We start from the raw sequence: 23,316 nt of genomic DNA, 5'->3' as shown, positions 1-23,316 counted from the left end.
CACAGCCAATCCATCTAGCCTACATATGTTTGCACAGTGGGAAGAAACTTGGAGCTCCCAGGTGAAACCTACCCAGATAATCTGTTAACTCCACATAGACAGATGCCTGAGACTGGATTTGAACCTGGGTCCCTTGTACTGTGAAGCAGCAGTGCTAACCACTGAGCCACAAACATCAATGCTGTTGGCTTATGATACAGAGCTCCGAAAAGCTCACTAAGTAAAAAGGTAAACCCATGGAATTCTTAGAGTTAAAAAATCTTAAATTTATCTAAATGAGGTGAATCCAATCATTCTGAAGGACAAATTAAAATGCTGTTTTTCAAATACTTGAATATTTAAACATTGCATACAATGAAGAAAATTGGAAAACTGAACAGAATGGTTCAGTGTTCATTTCGAAGTTTGGAAACTCTGAAGACAATTTAGTGCTCGGATAGTGGAGTTCAAAAAGGGTCATATTTTTAGGTGAGAGGAGAAAGGTTTAAAAGAGACATATGGGGCAACTTTTTCACACAGTATGTAGTTTGTATGAAGAATGAACTGCCAGTGGAAGTGGTCGATGAGGTTACAATATTCAATAGACTTTTGGACAGATATATGAATAGGAACTGTTTTGAGGGATATGGGCTAAATGTAGTCAAGTGGGACTAATTTAGTTTAGGAAGCTTGGTTGGTGTGGAAGAGTTGTAACAAAGGGTTTGTTTCATTTCTGTATGATTCTACGATTCTATGATCAAGTTAGCATCAAAAAAGCTGACTCCAGACCGTAAGGAACACTATGACAGGGAATTCTTCCTTGGATTCCCAATTGCAGTCGATAGTCTTGGAAGTATGGCTCCATCCTTTTACTGCTGCTGGGTCAAAGCCATGGAACATTCTTCCTAACAGGCCTGTGCATGTACTTTCATCCTAAGGACTGCAATGGTTCAAGAAGGAAGCCCACCAGTACCTACCCAGGGGTAATTTGGGATAGACAATACATACTGGCAGTGAATGCTAGCAATACCCAGATCCCATGATTAAATTTTTAAAATATACCTAGACTCTAGATGGCTTTCCAAAAATTAATAAGAGGTAGAAGTAACTAAATTTTAAAAAATTGTTGGGCTTCCACAAATCCTTTTACAAGATCCAGATTGTGGGCAATCTAATCCAGATTTTAAGAAGTGGCTTGAAAAATGTAAAACCAAGGCATATTTTAACCAAGATCAAAAAGCTGTTATAGTGGAGCTTGATGCTGCAGCCACTTACATGAAAAGCTGAGATAATAAAATGTGAGGCTGGATGAACACAGCAGGCCCAGCAGCATCTCAGGAGCACAAAAGCTGACGTTTCGGGCCTAGTAGCTGTGTGTGTTGCCAGTTGGAACGGTATAATTGCAAATGCTCTTGCTGAGAATTTAAAGACCAAAGATGGTAAGGATATCTTAAAGCCATATGAACATATTAGATTTTATAAATTGAAAGGAACAACTCTACATTTGTAATGAAGCTTGTATTGTAAATAAGATGTATCATAGTTAATGTGTGAAATGTAATCCATTATATAAGGAATTTAGGATGTTAAAAACTTGCTGGAGTCAGAACACTGTTGATTAATACTTTAATAGATGAAGCATTCTTTATTATAAGGACTAACGTGTTGACTCTTACCTGAAAGCAACATGGTAAGGAAATTTTTAGTCTCTTCAAAGTAACTGTGGAAGCTGTCATTGCTGTTAAGAATGTTACATCTGTGGAATTGGTGGCTGTTGTTAAGAATGTTCGAAAAAGTTTTTTCTTTGAATTTTGCATCAGTTGTAAAGGGATTGATTTTACCTTTCTTAGATGATAAGAAATGCAGATAATCCTTTACCTGGAAGCAAGCCCAAGAGGAAAGACGCTATGATATGCTCCTTTTATGGTTGATAGACACAAAAGAGTGATGCAAATACAAAGGAGAGCTACATGGAGCCAAGTTTGAGTATGAAGACAATTGTGCAGAATCAAAGAGAAAACAGAGATAGACAAAGGAACATAGACAGTTATTGTGAGGAGATAACAAGGTAGAGCTGGATGAACACAACAGGCCAAGCAGAATCAGAGGAGCAGGAAAGCTGACATTTTGGGCCTAGACCCTTCTTCAGAAAATGTCAGTTTTTCAGTTAGTAGGAAAGGATACAGAAACTCTTGGATGTACTGTGGAGCTAGCTAAAAGAATCTAAAATCTGGAAAGCTGTATGAAATTGTTGTGAGATGCTAAAGAGCTGAGTGCTTTCCCATAAGAGCTGGGTAAGGCCAAACCATCAACTGAAAATGAGCTCCAGAGAGTTGCATTTTTGGGATCGTCTTCACCCAAGGTAGAGAGGGCTTTTCGGAATGTCTTACTGATGATAATCATACTCATGAAAATCTGAGATGAAGGTATCATTTGCCAAGACACCTGATCTATACAAATAAAGAACATTCTATTTTAAGGAACTGTGTAGCTACATATTGCTGAATTGGAATGCATGTGCTTCTATAAAACATATGTTTCGTGTATTGACTATTTAATGTGAAATGTATATTCAGCATTGAAGAATTGATTAAGTTACTCCATGATAACAAAGTGTGGGGCTGAATGAACATAGCAGGCCAAGTGGCATCAGAGGAGCACAATGTTTGGTTCTGAATCAAGTTAAAGTAAAAGCTGCAAAAATTGGAATCTTGTTGCTGATTTGTTTATTTGGGTGTTGTTCAGTAAATTTGAATATTTTTATTTATGGTTCTCGCAGAGATTACTTTTATGGATAAATAGCAAACCATAATTGAATTTAGGAAGAAGTAAAATGATTTTGAATGTTAGAGTTTATTGGATGTACAATATCTCCTTGCTAGTTTTTAAGATTGAGATTATTTATAAATGCAAATTATTAAGTAATTTCAGAGTTAACCTTAAATATTAAGTAAAGGTTAGTTTAGAACATGGATTATGATAATTTGAAGCAATGATTTAAAATATCACTTTGTGAAGCTGCTGTATGGGTCCAGGAATAAATATTTAGCTGGTTGTGGAGCTGAACCATCTAAATTTGAATATCTGAGGTCCAACCCATTCAAGTGTGGAAGCACTGATCTCTGCAAAGCCATGTTTTTAAGGTGTTGCGATAGATTTAAACTTAGGTGGCAGCTATAGATAGATCACTTTCTATTGACACCAGCTAGACATTATATATGCAGTGGAGAAAATATATGGCCTTTGTAGTATTGACATTGGCCATCAAGGGGGGTACTGATGCTTATTTATGCAGCAAGATTGAACATTCAGATAAGATGCTAGTTGATGGTCTGCATTTCTGCATCTCTGCCTAACAGCCTTGAGAAGAAAAGAAGAGCAAATTGGTGAATGCATTTTGAAAAATGTCAAGTTACTTCTTACTTCCTTTCTCTATATCAGAGTAGCTATGTATTGTTAATGAATGGCCAAAATGTTGATTTCATGTTTTAACATCTATTGACCATGGAATTAAGAACTCGAGGGAATTAAAGATCCCTGGTGCAATGTAGCAATTCTGAACTTTTTGAAATGGCCATAACTTCTGTATTTCAAAACTGTTCCTCATGCTCTTACTGTACAGAAACTGTAGTAAGTACCTTGGTAGGTGAAACATGGCAACAGAATTAGTTTCTGATTTTTGAAATTTATATTTTCATGGGTGTGCTTGACTGTGCCAAAGGCAGCAATTGTTGCCTATTGATGATTGATTGCTGTTGAACTAAGTAGCTTGCACCCGTGCTATTGTGGTTCTGGAGTCACACAAAGGCCAGGCCAGGTAAGGATTGCAGATTTCCTTCCATGAAGAAAGTGAACCAGATACGTTCTAATGCTGCCAATGATGGTTGGCGTGACTAAAAGTAGTTTTCAATTCCAGAGTTCATTGATAACATTTAAATTCTACCCTGTTGCCATGGTGAAACTTCAACTTATGTCCCCGGCACATTGACCTGGGTCTTTGGGTCTTGAATGACGTTACCATTGTGCCATTGACTTCCCTGGTCTAGCAAAGAGTGAGCAGGGGCACAATGGGCCAAATGGCCTACCTTTGTTCTGTAAATGTTGATGTTTTTGGTGTGAACATAAAGCAGCTATTGATATTTCCATACAGTTACCTTTTATGTACAGGAGTTTCTAACTTGCAAGCAACATATTACCCAAGAGAATCCTCCTTTAATAAAAAAAAACATGGAAATCATAAAATTGAAAAGAAAAACAAATGTCTCCATGCAATCATTTTACTTCTAGTAATGAGGAAATATTTGACATGCCCCTACTGTGCTCAATGGCTTGCAGAAACTTTATTGGACTAAAACAGCAAAATCCATATACTTACTGCTTTTGGGGGAGAATCAGGATACAGTAGGCTGCTTTATGTGATTAATTATGTAAACAGTTACAGGAAAGGAAATAAGCTTCACTCTGTGAATTCTCTTTATCACGGCTTCCTACAGTGAATGAAATTATAATCACTTTCTCCCCAATAGAAATGTGATGCTGATGAGTATGGAAAATAATTTTCTTTTGGGGCATACAGCCCTCCCTCCCTGTTTGTACGCCACTGGCCCCAAAAACCCATGACAATTTAAGCAGTTCATCTAAGTGCAGCAGTCACACCATATAACTTGTCAAGTTAATTTATGATGGAAAATAATTGCCTATGCTGTTAGGATACAAAGTAAATGTGATTGAGCTCCTAAACATTGTGGCTTTTCATTTTTTTTGCATGTGGCAAAAAGGAATTCAATGCAACACATCAATTTTTATCAGAAAAAAATTGTTCAGTTCTCCTTGTTCCTAGGAGTGAACAAACATAAAGATTCAAATAACATTGGCAGTCACAACTTCCGAATGCTCATCACATGTGCCCTTCAGAATTGGCACAGATCATTGATTAAACATCCAGATTGTTTAATTGCCAATGACCTAAAGGTCAAACTGACTAAAATGATTGTGTAATCTGAATTAGGCATTTGGTTTGAAAGGTTTCGTTGTGGAGTTTCCCTGGTGGATTAATGGGCAAATGCTTTCCGTGCTAAGTCATGCAAGCCAGAAGATCTCGTATTTAAACTGGAGCTTGTTCAGAATTAACTTAAAGCAGTGCTAGGTTTAGGAGAGGAGTAATCAGCCACAATGCTTATTTTTGATCACTGGTGGATTATGTGGATATCAATTAGACTTGATTGTCATCGTCTCCAATTTCAACTCCTCATCACCATCAAAGCATATACTATTAAAGCCATATGTTGGAGCTAACAGAAGAGAAGGAATTGATTGTGTGAAACCAAATGGACCTGACATGAGGAGTATTTATTTTAACACAAATCCAACAAGCCTGTCAGATGTGAGTTTTTAATGAGTTTTCCACCATAATGGGGTGAGCAAACATGGATATTTGAACTGACGGTCACGGTAGCAATTCCCAAACTCCAGACTGAAGCTAGGAAATTTTTTTAGCGTTGGAATGGGTACATAGCAGGCCCACCTAGCCATCGTTAAAAGATGGTCAATTGAACTATTCAAAGTGCTATTGTAACCAATTGCCAGATGTTGACTGGTAATTTTCTCATACGGGTGTAGGAGCGGCCAGGGGTCAGGAGTTGGAAAGGTAGCTTCAGGCAGGTTGTGCTTCACTGTGGTTCTGTGGGACCCTAGTCCTAATTTTGGATAAACATTTTCCCCCAGGGGCATCAAAATATTTTTAACCCAGCTGCCAAATGCTTTTGATATTGAATTTGAAATTGCTGGAGAAGAGCAGGTTCAATTCAGTTGGTGAGAGATAATGGGAACTGCAGATGCTGGAGAATTCCAAGATAATAAAATGTGAAGCTGGATGAACACAGCAGGCCAAGCAGCATCTCAGGAGCACAAAAGCTGACGTTTTGGGCCTAGACCCTTCATCTGATGAAGGGTCTAGGCCCGAAACGTCAGCTTTTGTGCTTCTGAGATGCTGCTTGTCCCGCTGTGTTCATCCAGCCTCACATTTTATTATCTCAATTCAGTTGGTGCTGTCTCTTATTTACCTGCCAATGGCACTTTGGTTCTTTCAAGTATAGTGTCTCCTACTGACCTTCCAAACTCAACTCCCTGTCTGCTGTGATATTTAATTGTTTAACTATGTGGTGCTTGATCATGTCGCCTCTTCTCCATTCTGTGTGCCTATTGTCAAGCCTGTGAAAGAGAAATGAAACTCAAAGGAGAAAGATTATAATGAAATCTTTTGAAAAAGAACTTTGTGGATAAAACTTTCTGTTCAGACAGAGACTTTATATGGCAGCCCTTCAATTCCTAACATTGAAGCATCTGTGGGGTTGGCAGTCACTATATAGAAGCTTGAAATGTAAACGCTGTTGGTTTTGCTTGCTGGTTCCTGGGGTTCCCCTGTTGTCAGGTACTCGGAGTGTTAGCAAGATGGAGCCAATGCTGAAACCTATATGGCATTTGATTGACCAATAATGACGAAGAGAAATATTTCAGTCTTTGATCCCAGGAAAGGCCCACCACTGTCCATGAAAACGCCTGAATGACAATTGATTCTGGTGGTCTTTCCCAGAAGAAGACACATCGGTCTCTCACCAGGAGCCCAGCTACAGGGTGAGACCTCTGTTACCTGGATTAAAGTCTGCCCAATCAGTTATATTTAATTATTGGCCCATACCAGCACAGTGGGTTCCATGGGGGAGCGTAGAGGACTCTGCCCTGGTTGGATGATTACGGTGCAGTGTCAACGTAAACAAAGCAGGATTTTGCACTCCTGCACGGTGAATCCACCAGCTAACCTCGTTTGAATAACCCTGCCTGCTGGATGAGGCTGCCATGTATGACCACTAGTCTCCAGTAAAGGGCCTCAATAACAGCCTGAATTAGCATCAACGCAGGAAGGCAGTCCACTAGTCTTCCCAATCTGAGCATCATCAGGGCTCGGGGTAGGTAGTGAGACTCTACCCTACATCATTCCGCCCTATTCAATGCCTCCATCTCGGGGTGGCAATTAAATTCTACTCAATGTCACCTTTTACACACTATTTGAGGATCATGAAACATGCAGGGAAATCCTGCTTCTCCTTGAAAGTTCATACTTAATTCTCCCACCTTGCAAAAATACCATTTCATGTTAAAGGGTAATCAAATGTGTTTGGCGCTGTCAGATATTTTAAAACTAATTTTACAAATGGTCAGTAAACACTGAACACGATTAAAGTGCTCGTAACCTCAGCCACTCGCAAAGAAGAGAGTCTACCTTGTATAGAATGATGAGTTGATCTTCTCTTGTGTTGCATGTCTGAACTGAAGACTGTATTAGAAATTTGCACAAGTTCCTTTAGGGGACAAGGAGAAACATTTTATCCAGGCAATGTGGGAGATCGGAAATGACGGGGATACATATGGGAAGGGGAGCAAAGGTTTAGAATGAGTAGCAGGGAGGGAAGGAAGATGGTGGTGTAAGAATAGAAGTTTAAATGGTTCAAGGAGAGAAGTGGATGTGATGGAATGGAGCAAAACCATTGAGTTACAAAGTGTACAAGAATTCAGAGCACAGATGCAGACTATACATTGATACATAGAAAATAGCTGCAATATGATCATGGTTGATCATTCAACTCAGTAATAAAAAGCAGAGAACTGCAGATGCTGGAAAACGTGAAAAGAAACAGAAATTGATGGAGAACGTCAGCATTTTTGGCAGCATCTGTGGAGAGAAAGCAGAGTTGACATTTCAAGTCTGCTGATTCATCTTCAGACCAGATCTACACCTTGTATTGCCTCCATCGCCAGACCATCCTTCCTCAAGTAAGGAGACCAAAATTGTTCATAACAATCCATGTGCGTCTCACCCAAACCCTGTAGAATTGTAGCAAGACATACTCTGCTCCTGTACTTAAAACTTCTCACTATGAAGGCCAGCATACCAGTTGCGTTCTTCGCCACACTCTGCACCTGTATACAGCTAATATAGATCATGCTACTGTTTTTGTTCCCCATAAACCTCCTCCTACCCTATTATAAGTAAGTCTATCAGCATGTAAGAACATAAGAAATAGGAGCAGGAGTAGGCCATTCGCCCCTTCGACCATTACCCTATCCTTCTATTCCTTTCTGCCTGATGCTCTCAGCCAGATTCCTCTTAAAAGTGTCAATGCATTTTGCCTCTTGTGTTCTGCGTGTTGACAGATTCTAACTATCTCTGGAAAAAGGCATTTCTCCTGAATTGCAGCTTGGATTTATTAGTGACTATTTTATCTCTATTGCCTGTTGTTCTGGCTTCCTACACAAGGAAATATCAAGCACACTTTTATCTAAGTGGAACTGGGTGGAATTTGATTTAAAATCTCATTGTACTCCTTCATGATGAAGATCTCGATTAGGTCAACCTTTAGCCTTATGTTTTGCGTAAAAGACAGTGAGGTTTAACATGAGTTGCCTATTGGATCTGTTTGTGGGCCTCTTATGTTTGCAAAGCCTAGATGTAGGCCTCCCCCATCAATTCATAGAGCCATACAACACAGAATAGGCCCTCTGTCCATTGAGTTTGCAACAATGTACCTACCTCTGAAGGCATGCTCATCTCAATTTCCTGTACTTGTCCCATGTCCAAGAATGTTATAATACGTGAAGTGCTTATCCAAATATTATAAATGTTGTGAGGTTTCTGGCCTCCATTATCTTCCCAGGTAGTACATTCCAGATTTCCATCACTCACCAAGTGAAAAAGTTTATTTTTTTCCCCCAGAACACCTCTGAATCTCCAGTCCCTTACGCTAAAACTATGATCCTTCATGATTGACCCCTCAGCCTTGGGGAATAGCCGCTCTCTGTTCACCTCAATCGTGTCCACCTCAGACTTCTTTGCTAAATTGAAAAACAATCCAAGCCTACTTAGTGTCTCCATATAGCTCAATTGCTCCATTCCAGACAACATCCTTGTGATAATAAAATGTGAGGCTGGATGAACACAGCAGGCCCAGCAGCATCTCAGGAGCACAAAAGCTGACGTTTCGGGCCTAGACCCTTCATCAGAGACCCCGCTTTGTACCTCCTCTAGTGCGAAACTTCCTTCCTTTAGTGAAATGACCAGAACTGCATACAGTACTCCAGCTATGCCCTGACTAATGCTCTGTACAGTTCCAACATTACTTCCGGGACACTCTTCCTTCAATCCGAACACCCCTAACAGCCACATGGCACCTTCCCTTGCAATCATTGAAGGCTTAACACTTGCCTATTTATCTCTTCCCTCTTCAGTATCCAAGGATCAAACATACCATCCAGATGAAGCAGTGCTTTCCTTGCACGTCTCATAATCTAACATCCTGCATTCATTGCTCACAATGTGGTCTCCTCCACATCCAGAAAATGAAGCATAGACTGAGTGTTGTTTTGCAGAACACCCGTTGTCTGCCTGCAAAAATGACCCTGAGCTTCCAGTTGCCTGTCACTTTAACACACTATCGCATTCCCTGGCCAACATCCCTGTTTCACGCCTGCTGCAATATTCCAAGAAAGCTCAACATAAGTTTTAAGAATAACGCCCCATTTTCCATTTGGGGAACCTGCAGCCTTCTGGACTCAATAACGAGTTCATTAACTTTGGGGCTAGAACTCTACAACATCATAAGACCCATCCCCACACACGAGGCATTGTAGTCACTTTGTCTGCTATTAGACACAAACCATTGTTAGCCCCCAACAGTCTCCATTAACAGCTATTCATCCTTCTAGCCAGATTGTTATCAACTCCTTTGTCCGTCCAATTGCTCTTCTCTCTCTTAGTGCCCAATCCCCAGCTATCATTTGCTCCTTACCCCCATCTTCTGCTTAGAAATCAACATTTTCCTAGCTAGAAGTTCAGTTCTGAGGAATGGCCACAGGACCTGAAAAGTTAAATTCTGATTTCTTTCTACAGATGTTGCCAGACATGCTGAGCTGATCAAACAATTTTTGTATTTGTTTCTGATTTACAGCATCCGCAGTTCTTTTGGTTTATTTTATCCAGTATAATCCCCTTGTTCTTGTTATCTGTACCCTGACTGATGACAACAAATGTCCCATTTGCCTTCATAGCTATTCTATCCATTTGCTCTGTGGCTTTCAGGCGTCTGTGAATCATTACCCCAAAATAATTCTGTTCCTCTAAGCTGCCCAGAGTCCTGCCATACATTAAATATTTCCTCATCTTATTTCTTCTTCCATGTCCATCACCTCAAACCTATCTGGGTTAAATCCCATCTGCCAAGCCTCTGCCCATCTGACCAACCCATCTCTACCTTCCTATAGTCTACAAACATCTACTTTGTGGTTAACTACTATACGAATCCTGGTGTCATCTACAAATTTGTTTAACACTTTCCCCCACATTTTCATCATGGGAGCATCTTTCTTATGTTTACTCAATAAATCTTCATAATTTTAAGCATTGCTATTAGATTACCTCTCAGCCTTTTCATTTCTCATCAAAGAGAACCCACCTCTTCAACTTTTTCTAAAATAGAAAGCCCTTCATCTCTTGTATCATTCTTGTGAATGTCTTGTTTCCCCTTTTCCAGCTTCAGCAAGTAGCATTATGTAATGTTAAACAGTGAAAACCCCGAATGCAGTGCATTTGCAGGCAGAAATGGTAGCATGGATAAACAGTGATTTCTTTATAATGCATTTTACTACTGACATAGGAATTTTCAATGATATGTGAAATGGAAATGCTGTGACCCACACAGCAATTTTAATATGTAATGGATATCAAGGCTATAGCCAGCATTCCAAACCTCATGCATTAAAGTATAGAAAACTGCATTCCGCTTGAGCAGAAGTAATGTGGGCGAGGTGACATAACTCAGTTCTATATCTTTAAACTATCTTTCCAGTACAAAACTAGGATATGCATGTTTGTCCACAGAAGTAAAAAATTTCTGACTTACGAAAGAGATCAAAATCATAAGAGAAGACATGTGAGGTTTCAGTTTAAGTCTATCTTGCCATTTTATAAAAAGGCAGAAACTAGGACTGGTTCTAATAACTTCAGTGCAGCTTCTGCTCACAATATATTCATGCATTTCCTTGACAAACTGTTAGGTTCTCCTGAGAAGCTGTTGTTACTTGGCTATTATGTCTTCCTCACCTGGGACTAAATCTAATTCCTTCACGTTTTCTTGAAGACACATTTTTTTCCATTTTCAGGCATTACAAATTGGGTTTAATTTATTTTCCAAATAAAGAGCATAGCCATTGAAGTGCCATGTTCTCGTTCACTGTTTACATAGCCACGGCACAAGAAAAAAAAATCCTTGTTGCGGAGTATCAATTTTTGGCACGAAGATGATCCTGAGCAACTATTTATCATTTTAGTCTCCTATGGCAATCTGCATGCCAGGGTTATTTATTCTGGTTTTGGATCAATGGTGAAGAGACTTGAAGAGATGGACCAAGTATGATGGGCTAAATGGCTTCCTTTTATACCATAACAATTCTGTGACTTGCAAATTGGGCATTTAAGTACTTGATAATTGTTATTTTCCCATGAAGTTTCAATATGCTCTACCATTAAAAACACTGCTAGCCTACAGCAGAGTTGGGACAGTTACCTTCATAAGTGCTTCCTCAAGGTTTAGGCCTTTATTGTGTTAAAGAAATTGACTTGTCATGCACTCAGACAAATGCAAGATGTTGTCCCCTCATATCACAATAAAACCATACATACTTGAACTATGACAATTTAAGAGAGCTGCTACGCAAAAAGCCCTCCCAATATGTGAGAACCTGCAATACCATGATCGTAAAATTGCCGTTAGAATTTTAATGGATTCTCTTGATGTAGTTACAAAATAAAACCTTGCTATTAGTTCGGAATGAGCTGTTTTAAGCAGGAATCTCGCCAAAGGCTTTTTATTTATGGCCTGGATATCCAATAGAATTTGTAATGCCCAGTTTTTTTTATGAATAAAATCAAATTGAACCATAAAATACAGAAAGAAACAGTCAATTTTTAAGAGATATTTGAGTTTTATCTTTGCAACTATTAATGGGATGACTGTGCACTTCATGGAATTTCAGCTTCTGTTGCAACATGAAGATGGTTAGAAACCAGTCCAATAATTATAACCACAAAATACATAAATTAAATAACTTTTCTTGTATAAAATTCCTTGTATACCCCTTTAGTTCCCCCTTCCATTTACCTCAACAATCAAGCAGACTTGTGAAGGAATTGTTTAACTATTTTCCTGGATGAGGTTTGGAGATTTGGGATCAAATGTTTCGAGTCAGGTTGTCTCCAGAGGCCTTTAAAAGTTATGGACAAGACATGGATGCAGATGCCCCACCCTATTTAGTCTTATATATCTCAAAAATATGCCATACTCATTAAAACATACAGCTTGGTTCTGTACAATTGCATATTAAGGAAACAAATAAATATTGGAGTTCGACTCTATCCAAACAATACACAGGCATCTTTTACTTGAACAAGATGGTATTTACATGCAGAGATAGTAGAAACTGCCAAAATAAAACTGCGGAGAAAGGGGTCTGAAGAAGGGTCCAGACCCAAAACATCAGAGTTCCTGCTCCTCTGATGCTGCTTGACCTGCCATGTTCATCCAGCTCTACACCTTGTTATCTCAGATATTTACATCATTTGTGGCACTGGGAGGGTCTGATAACTGAATGGGCCCAAATTAAACCAAATCAGAAATTGCTGGTAAAGCTCAGCAGGTATGGCAGCATTTGTGGAAAGAAACCAGTTAATGTTTTGGGTCAAGTGATCCTAATTTAACTCGTGCAAAATGACTTCAGACAGGTGGTCTTTCCCTATTTTCAGTAGATACCATGGTTCCTGTTTCGGGAAAGGAGTAGGGCATGATTTACACAAGCAGGAAGTCCAAACTCAGCAGGACCATCTTTAATTTGTATTGAGTTCAGACAGACATAATGGTCTGTTGCATGTGCAGTGACCTGTAGTGTGCAAGTTGCAAATTAATGGAGGAAATGTTACATGCTTTCGAAGGGTATATAGGCTCTCTTTAAATGCCATTATCTGAATCCTTGATCACTTAAATAACAAAAATAGACTTGAGCTGCAAACCAGAATAAGATAGAAATGCACACATGGAGTGGATTAACTGACAGAATACCTGTGCGACTGAGAAACTAAAATATTATAATCTGCTCTTCAACTCTATTGAGGCTTATCTTGACATCCAGAGCAATCACGCCATCCCTTGTGCATTTGATAAGTGGCAGGATGAGATTCTCCTTTAACTGATAGTTAAAGGGGATTATAGTTTGTGTAATGCCTTATTAATGTCTCAACTTTCCTCATTGCATTTCAGTTTCCTATCATTAAATTGCCATCATAGTTGATATTTCCCAGTTTGTGTTCCTACAGAATAGCTCACAATGACTATTTGTCTGAGTTTCAAAAGCTGAGGAATCACTCATCTCAGCCAAAGCCTGAGTTCACATTTTGATTGACAATGTTAAGAGGCTATAAATGATGAGCTAACAAGGTGTAGAGCTGGGTGAACACAGCAGGCCAAGCAGCATCATAGGATACCGGCTCCTATGATGCTGCTTGTCCTGTCGTGTTCACCCAGCTCTACACTTTGTTATCTTGGATTCTCCAGCATCTGCAGGTCCCATCATCTCTGATAGATGATGAACTTTTGTTTCTACAGTTAGTGAATGTTTGTTTTCATAACAGGCTGACCATCTGTGGTGATTTAAAACATCTATCTGGTGATTATGATTGAGATATTTTCCACAATCATGTGCAAAAGAGTGAGACAAAGAACAGAACGGAAATAGCTGAAGAAACTCACCAGGCCTGACAGCATCTTTGGAGAGAGAAGCAGAAATAATGTTATGAGTCCACTAACCATTCCTCAGAACTGTTCTGAAGGAGGGTCACTGGACTCAAAACATTAGCTCTGTCTTCTCTTCACAGATGCTGCCAAATCTGTACAGTTTCTTCAGCAATTTCTGTTTTTGTTTCAGATATTCAGCATCCACAGTTTTTTGTTATGTTTTAGTGAATGGATACGTTCTCATAGATTGTTAACAGGCTTTTCTTCATCCCATGATCTTCGAATTCACCCTTGTTGGGTCCTGAATGAATGCCTACAGAGGTGGTATGTGTGGGGAATGAGTTTAATTGTAGGGACGGAGGTGACATGAATTTGACAGAGGTGTATGAGGTGTCATGGAATGGCATGGAGGTGAGAGGGATGAAGAGCTGAAGGCCTTATTCTAAAAGACAATATTCTAAAAATGTCATTGAATTTACAGTGAACCACAGCAAGGTTTCTACACACAAAAAGTGATAAAAGTTTGGAAATCTCTTCCACAAACAAAAATCAGCACAAGAACACTTGTTAATTTCAAATCTGAGACAGATACATTTTTGTTAAGCAAAGGTATTTATATATTTCTATTTGCATGCATGCTTAGTTATGTGTGTTTAAGTACAATAGTGTTACACATGTTTTGAACTGATAACCCCATGTAGGGAGAGGGTTTAGCAATTTGTGGAATGATTGCTCAGTCAAGTTTCTGGTGGTGAGCACTGTACCCGCTTATTGCCACAGAACAGGAAGAAAGCAACCCTGGTAAGACAGATTCTGCTTCAAACCACGTTTAGAGTTTTCGTACTGCTAGATCACCTTGGCAACATGGGATCAAGCCAAACAGGTTGCATCACTTGATTCGTCTGCCAATCAAGATTAATAGGGATATCAATTTCAAAATGTTTAATATCATTAGAAAATCAATAACTTTTTTAATGTTGTTTTAAAATTTTGCAAGACTATCAATGCTCACTTTCTATTTTGACACTTTTTTTTCAGCCTCCTTTTGCTGAGGGTCAGATGCAATGTTGTACTATTCACTTCTAAAATAGATTGACTCATTGAGTGGAATTTTACTGGGGTCTGAATGAAATGGGCTACGGCGAGATGGGTAGCATAATCTGAATAAAACCTCCATTGAGGCCTATCTTGACATCCAGAGCAACTCACGCCATCCCTTGTGCATTTGATAAGTTGCAGGATGAGATTCTCATTTAATTGATAGTGCCTTATTAAGGTCTCAACGTGCCTCATTAAATTTCAGTTTCCTATCATACCAAACAAACTGAACATCAAGAATTCTTGGAACGGGAAGTCAGAGCAGGCATCTGATAACTTCAAGATAATAAAATGTGAGGCTGGATGAACACAGCAGGCCAAGCAGCATCTCAGGAGCACAAAAGCTGATGTTTCGGGCCCAGACCCTTCATCAGAGAGGGTCAGCTTTTGTGCTCCTGAGATGCTGCTTGGCCTGCTGTGTTCATCCAGCCTCACATTTTATTATCTTGGAATCTCCAGCATCTGCAGTTCCCATTATCTCTGATAACTTCAGATTGTTGATTGCTCTGAGGGCCTTCCATGATGTTCAGGCACTGACATTTCATAGCATGCTCCATAGGTACCAGACACACATACTCCATACGAATGGACATTGGCATCTGACAAGTGCCATTCCCTAAGAACACTGATGGCACATTTCCAATGTACTTACAGGATACTGCTGCACATCAATGCTGTACATCAAGCGGCTCCAGCAACTAACATAGTAATGCCATTATGAGGACACCGTGTACTCAGAAACACGCCCTCAGCTCATGGACTGGACCACGCTCTAATTCTGGGTTCTTTGTTCCCTGCCATAGTGATCACTCCCTCATTGACAGCAATACTGGCTGTGGCAAATACGAGCCTTGCTGGGAGGTGGACTCAGTAGCAGAGTTGGTGTGATGGGAGGTATCTGAGAGAAAATGGTGGAAACTACCCTGGCAAAGTGGAGAAGGCCTTTCTTCCTACAGGGCTGGGCATTCCTCCAAACCGCTGAGGTTGCTTTAACCCAGGTGGAAACCTTGGCTAAGGCTGGCATGGTCTGGCAGTGGGGCCTCCACTGCTGATCCTGGGTAAAGAGGACATCCCACCCTATGCATCAGGACCTTGAGGAGCCTGTTCTCAAATAACGACAGTGTTGGTTTCTCCCATCTGGGGCTGTTGTCAGGAACTGTGCAGGACAGGTTCAGACTGAGATAGTAGGAACCGACAATGTTGGAGAATCTGAAATAACACAGTGTGAAGCTGGATGAAAACAGCAGGCCAAGCAGCATCAGAGGAGCAGGAAAGCTGATGTTTTGAGTCTGGACCCTTCTTCAGAAATCTCCAGAAATGCTCCAGACTGACACTGCTTGTCAAGGCGCACAAGGAGCTTTCAAAGAGGGCACACGCACCAGGAATACCTGTGAATTCATTGATAGTCATTGAGTTGTGAGATATTGAAAGAATGGCTTGTGGTAAAATAGGGCTGGAATCAACCACAACGTAGGAAGTTATTGCAAGACAACAAAATGTGAGACTGGATGAACACAGCAGGCCAAGCAGCATCTCAGGAGCACAAAAGCTGATGTTTCGGGCCTAGACCCTTCATCAGAGCTATACTTGGACACCTGGGATGTGCGGGAGTGGAATGTCTTATCGTGGGAGCAGATGCGGCGAAGGCGGAGGAATTGAGAATAGGGAATGGAATTTTTGCAGGAGGGTGGGTGGGAGGAGGTGTATTCTAGGTAGCTGTGGGAGTTGGTGGGCTTGAAATGGACATCGGTTACAAGCTGGTTGCCTGAGATGGAGACTGAGAGATCCAGGAAGGTGAGGGATGTGCTGGAGATGGCCCAGGTGAACTGAAGGTTGGGGTGGAAGGTGTTGGTGAAGTGGATGAACTGTTCGAGCTCCTCTGGGGAGCAAGAGGCGGTGCCGATACAGTCATCAATGTACCGGAGGAAGAGGTGGGGTTTGGGGCCTGTGTAGGTGCGGAAGAGGGACTGTTCCACATAGCCTACAAAGAGGCAGGCATAGCTGGGGCCCATGCGGGTGCCCATGGCCACCCCTTTAGTCTGTCGGAAGTGGGAGGAGTCAAAAGAGAAGTTGTTGAGGGTGAGGACGAGTTCGGCTAGGCGGATGAGAGTGTCGGTGGAGGGGGACTGGTCGGGCCTGCGGGACAGGAAGAAGCGGAGGGCCTTGAGGCTATCTGCATGTGGAATGCAGGTGTATAGGGACTGGACGTCCATGGTGAAGATGAGGTGTTGGGGGCCAGGGAATTGGAAGTCCTGGAGGAGGTGGAGGGCGTGGGTTGTGTCACGGACGTAGGTGGGGAGTTCCTGGACCAAAGGGGAGAAAATGGAGTCCAGATAGGTGGAGATAGAACATAGAACATAGAACATAGAACATTACAGCACAGTACAGGCCCTTCGGCCCTCGATGTTGCGCCAACCTGTCATACCGATCTCAAGCCCATCTAACCTACACTATACCATGTACATCCATATGCTTATCCAATGACGACTTAAATGTACCTAAAGTTGGCGAATCTACTACCGTTGCAGGCAAAGCGTTCTATTCCTTTACTACTCTCTGAGTAAAGAAACCACCTCTGACCTCTGATTAGGTAATGGTTCAGGTAGGATTCTCTAAACTTTCTTTTAACCCTTCCCAAAAATAACCATCAACAATATGACACTAGTCTGAGATTCCAACTCTACAATGGATGTTAATAAATATATAAATTGAGTTCAGTGGGGCAGGAGCAGGCTGAGACGATGGGTCGACCAGGGCAGGCAGGTTTGTGGATTTTGGGAAGGAGATAGAAACGGGCCGTGCGGGGTTGGGGAACAATGAGGTTGGAGGCTGTGGGTGGGGGGTCCCCTGAGATGATGAGGTCATGAATGGTGTTGGAGATGATGGTTTGGTGCTCGGGTGTGGGGTCATGATCGAGGGGGCGGTAGGAGGTGGTGTCGGAGAGTTGGCGTCTGGCCTCGGCAATGTAGAGGTCAGTGCGCCATACTACCACTGCGCCACCCTTGTCTGCGGGTTTGATGGTGAGGTTGGGGTTGGAACGGAGGGAGTGGAGGGCTGCCCGTTCTGCAGGGGAGAGATTGGAGTGGGTGAGAGGGGTGGAGAGGTTGAGGCGGTTAATGTCTCGACGGCAGTTGGAGATGAAGAGATCGAGGGAGGGTGGGAGGCCTGGGGGTGGTGTCCAGGAGGAGGACTTGTGTTGGAAGCGAGTGAAGGGGTCAGTGGAGGGAGGGTTAGGCTCCCGGTTGAAGAAGTAGGCGTGGAGGCGAACGCGGCGTAAAAACTGCTCTATGTCCAACCGTGACTGGTATTCGTTGATGTGTGGTTGTAGGGGGACAAAGGTGAGCCCCTTACTAAGGACTGACCGTTCGTCCTCGATGAGTTTGGTAACATGCAGCAAGAAAGCCCTGCTAGGCCTTGCAGCAGAATTCCCACCAAAGCAACTTGACTCAATTCAGACTTACCCAAGAAAATGTACGGTGCAGCCCAATGCCTCCTGCTGGCTCTTGTTTCCGAAAGCAAAATCCTTCAGATGCTGGGTATAAAAGCAGAAAATGCTGGACAGCTTATTTGGTAGCGACTTTTAAAAGTGAAGCAGAGTTCATTGTTCAAGCCAACATGACTCTTCTTTTTCAAAGCCTTTTTCCTCTTCTTCCAAAGAAGAGTTGCACTGGAGCAGAAACATTAATTGATGTTTGTCCATTCCTTAATATTGAATGTCCAGAAAACTTTGGATCTTACGCAGCTCGTTTTGATCTGGTCCTCAAGCAGCATTCTGCACATACTGGCACAACTCATCAAATGGTCAAAATGACTTATTTTGTCAGAGTTTGATGCTGTCTCTCGTATCTCTAGTGGATTCCACTCTCTCCAGGCTATTGCCATGACTTTCTCTTTCCAAGATATTCGAAGCATTATCACATGAGCCCACATTTTAAAAGTTTTGAGTTTTTTGATAATTCGGTCGCCCATTGTTCAGGTTTGACAGCCACATTGAAATATTTTCTTGTACATTCGCTTATTCATTTTATTGTTAGAATTAAACTTATTTTTACAACTTTCGAATGAGTGAATGAATGATTGATGGCTGTGCGTATTTTACAGTGAGAAAAACAGTAAAATATTAGTGAAAAGTTTTGGAAGACCCTCTTGCTATTTCAGTTTTGTTTCACCTAATCTAATTTGAGATCACTGCAAATTCGACTCTATAAAATTCCTTTATGTCAAATTTGCAAATATCTGTAGACAGCTTGATGGAAATCGGAGATCCTCAACTTAGCATACACGATGCTTGCAGCCACTTCCAGCATGACTCTCACAGTTCTCCATGCTGAGGGAATGGACCGTATAGTACCATGTGTGCAGTGGAAACATGGACAGTGGTAAGATTATAATATCAAAATCCTGTCAGATTAAACGAATGAATGTTCTTCAAAGTTGGATCATGCAATAAGGTCAGGGTTAGCTGGCCACAAGTAAACCTCCTCACAAGGCTAATTAAAGGGCCAGATGTTCAGTGTTTGACTTACTGTCGTTCTAGCAAGGTTTGTGAAAATATCATGGTGAACAGCAGTTCCTGTTGAATTCAGTTGATGAACATAATCACGGAAGCGTGAAGTTGGTGTACCAGTGCATGGGTTGACAGTGAATTGCAAAGCTCCAAGCCTAAAAATAGGATTAAGCTCATATTTAGCCTCACATTCCTTTTGACATCAAAATGGCGTCCAAAGTGAGTGTGCTGAGATCAACGCAGATGGTTTCTGCTAGGCAAAGTAACCTGCAATTTTCTGTTCTGAGGAAGGTCACCGGACCCGAAACGTTAACTGTTTTCTCCTCCACAGATGCTGCCAGACCTGCTGAGCTTTTCCAGCAACTTTGTTTTTGTGCAATTCTGAATAACAGCTCAACCACCTGAACATTGTTAGCAATGCATATATGTTATTATACTACAGAGCAAGCCCACTTTTTATTCCTAAAAATAAAATGACCTTGCTAATGATTATTTGCATTGTAAAGGGACTCATGGATCCTTGGAAGACTGTTCTTGATGAGTCCAGATGGCAAAACATTTTTATTTTTTCAAATTGGTGCTGTATTTAATTCTCAAAACCTCTCCCAAAAGTAAGCCATGGGGAAGATTATATTTATGTCTACTCCTTGTGAAATCTAGTGAACAACATTGCTGATGTGAACAGAATACTGTAACCAAGATAGCTTTTTCTCTTAAGAGAAAAGTTAGTAGCAAAATGCAACCTTTGATAAGTATTATGCTCAATCACCTACAAGGTATTCCCATTTTTTTCTGCATTCTGTAAGCAAAAATGAGAAGTAAACCTCAACAAACACATCACTGAAATTAGGTGCTGCAATTGAACGCTCCCTAGCGCATTGGTTACACTGTCTAGTTATGCCTGTGCGTGCAAAAAATGTGAACAACTTGAGAATAAAGAAGGAGAGAGAATATCATCAAAAGAGGGAACAAGAACCAAATATATTCAAACCAGAGACTGTGGCAGAAGAGGCAAGAATGAAAGAACAATTGTTTCATATCTCTAAGGGAGACAAGTTCATATAATATGATACAAATAGATATTGCTTTGGCAAGGCTGACCTGTTACACTTTTGTCAGAGCCAGTGTGCACATTTGCATTTGGCAACTACCAAAGATGAGCAGCTTGAAGAATTCCAGAAGTTCATCAACCAACATGGCTTGACAGGCTGAAAGAAGATATCTGAGTAGATATGTTCATGGTATTTCGTAACAAGTCACTTTCAACAGCAAGCCAGCCCAAATATCAATTGGATTGTGCTGAGGTCTCAGGTCCATCATATACAAAGGACACATAACATAGAATGTACAAGATGGCTAATACACAATTCAGTTTGCTAGCCAGAGACAAATCATGATATACAAAAACTCATAAATGCATGTCAGAACATTTAAGAATAGAGAATAAATACCAGCTGAGGCGACGACATCCACATCTCCAGAATGAATATAAAATATGACTGAACTGCGGTTTTATACCAGGATGTGCTTCCATCCAAAAACCATCTCTCCTGCTGTTGTCTGTCTGTAAATAGTCCTTTTTTAAGCAAGTGATGATGCTGTTCCAGATAAAATGTGTGTGCATTGTCCAGGGGATCCTAGCAAGGAGTGGAACTTAGTTACCTGTCGAAAGGTGAGCATCTTAAAATGGACATGATTGAATCTTGGAATGGAGTTTGCAATTATAATGTCTAATTAAAAAAGCCTACTAATAGGAAGGGGACTAGAACTCTGAGTGATATTTGGATATAATAGTTTAAGGAGCGCATGGAAATTGACTAATCTAATGTTACTGTGTCTAACAATTCACTGGATCTAGATCTTGTCTGGTAGGTTAGATATAAGAAAGATTTATTCCATTATAAAGAACATTTTTTTGGTTTTAATACTTGTTAAAATACTCTCCCTGTACCAATGAAAGTTATCACAATTTTACCACAGCGAGGGACAGCCATTCTAAGCTGGCACAGGTTGGGTATTTATCCGAAATGGGTACAAGCAGAAGGTGGTAGGTTCTGTAATTATAAACTGTATTGGGTTTCAAGCCACGGATTTCTAGGCTGGAGAGCTACCAGAATCTACCATGCAGAATGATTTCCCATTGGTATGAGTCCATTACCGGAACTCATCAACACTCTTCAGTCTTCTTGTAAATGGTCTCTATAAGGGCAAGAAAAAATATTATTTCATCAAAATACAGCTGGGCTGGGAGGGTGGGTATAATTAACACCATGTAATGAAAAAGAATCCCAAACACCCAGGCAGTAGAGTATAATATGTTTGTTATAAAGACCACACCTGGAACCTCACTTTGCAGATAAAATTGGAGCCATTTGGTGAGCAAAGGTACCCGTCAATCCCTTAGTGAAATATTCCTTTATGTCACACCAAGTCATCCACAGACAAAATCTCGTAATGCTATCGACATGCCGAAATATCAGACACAAATTTCAGCTTTATATACCTGAACTTTCAGTACATCGAATGTTATAACATTGGGAAAGGCATTCAATAGAAAAATAAAGGCACAAACAATAAAGGTACAGCTGTAATGATAGAATCTCAACAGTGTGGAAGCAGGCCATTTGGCCCATTAAGTCCATGCTGACCCTTCTGAAGGCATCCCACCCAGACCCTACCCCTACCCTATAACTCTGCCTTTCTCTTAGCTAACCCACCTCGCCTGCACATGCCTGGACATTATGGACAATTTAGCATGGCCAATCCATCCTAACCTGCACATCTTGGACTGTGAGAGGAAACCAGAGCACCCGGAGGAAACCCACGCTGGCACGGGGAGAACGTGCAAACTCTACGCAGACAGTCACCCCAGGCTGGAATTGAACATCAGTCCCTGGCACTGGATGGCAACAGTGCTGACCATTGAGCCACCATTACTTTAGTCTGCATGTGGACTGGGCAGGTCAAACTGTAACAATGCCATGAAGATGGAATTCCTGGAGCATGTAAAAGTTTGTTTTCTGAATCAATACACTGAGGAACAAACTAATGAATAGATCAGCCTAGAACGGGTGTTGTGTAATGAAAAAGGGATTTTTGGTAAGCTGTGAAAGATCTCATGGGGGACAGCGACCATAATATGAAAGAATTCTTCATTGAGATGAAGAGTGGGAAGGGTGATTCTGAGACAAGGACACTGATTCTAATTAAGGGAAACTATGACAGCACGCGGCATGAGTTGACTGTGATAAATTGGGAATATTATTTAAAGGGATGATGGGAGACAGGGCAATAACAAAATTTAAATATCACCTGGACAACCAATAACAACTGTTCATTCCTCCCTGGCACAAAAAATAAAACAGCAAAGGCAATTGGCTAACAAGTGAAATTAGTTTCAGTATTAACTCAAGGAAGGGCCATAGACATTGACAAAAACGAAACATGATTAGGAGCAGTTTAGATTTCAGCAAAGGAGGAGTTAGGATTTGAATAAGAGGGCCAAAATATAGTATGAGTAGGCTTGCAGGGAACATAAAAACTGATTGCAAAAGTGCAAAAGATTAGTGAAGACAAGTGCGGGTCCCTTACAATCAGAAACAAGGGAAGCTACAGTAGGAAACAAAGAGCTTGCAGAACTGTTAAATATTTATGTTAGCTCTGTCTTTATAAAGGAGGACACAAATAACATCCCAAAAATATTGGGGAACACAGGGTCTAATGAGAGGGAGGAAATGAAGTTAATTAGTATTAGCAGGGAAACAACATTGAGGAAATTAATAGAATTAATGGACGATGAAACACCAGGGCCTGATAATTTACATTCCAGAGCATTTAAGAAAGTAGACCTTAAAATATTGAATGATTGGTGGCCATCTTTCAAGATCCAAGAGATTC

This window comes from Stegostoma tigrinum, chromosome 3 (genome assembly GCF_030684315.1).
Source record: "Stegostoma tigrinum isolate sSteTig4 chromosome 3, sSteTig4.hap1, whole genome shotgun sequence".
In the NCBI taxonomy this organism is placed as follows: Eukaryota; Metazoa; Chordata; class Chondrichthyes; order Orectolobiformes; family Stegostomatidae; genus Stegostoma; species Stegostoma tigrinum.
The sequence above is the reverse complement of the archived record's forward strand: the minus strand, read 5'-3'. Positions refer to the sequence as shown.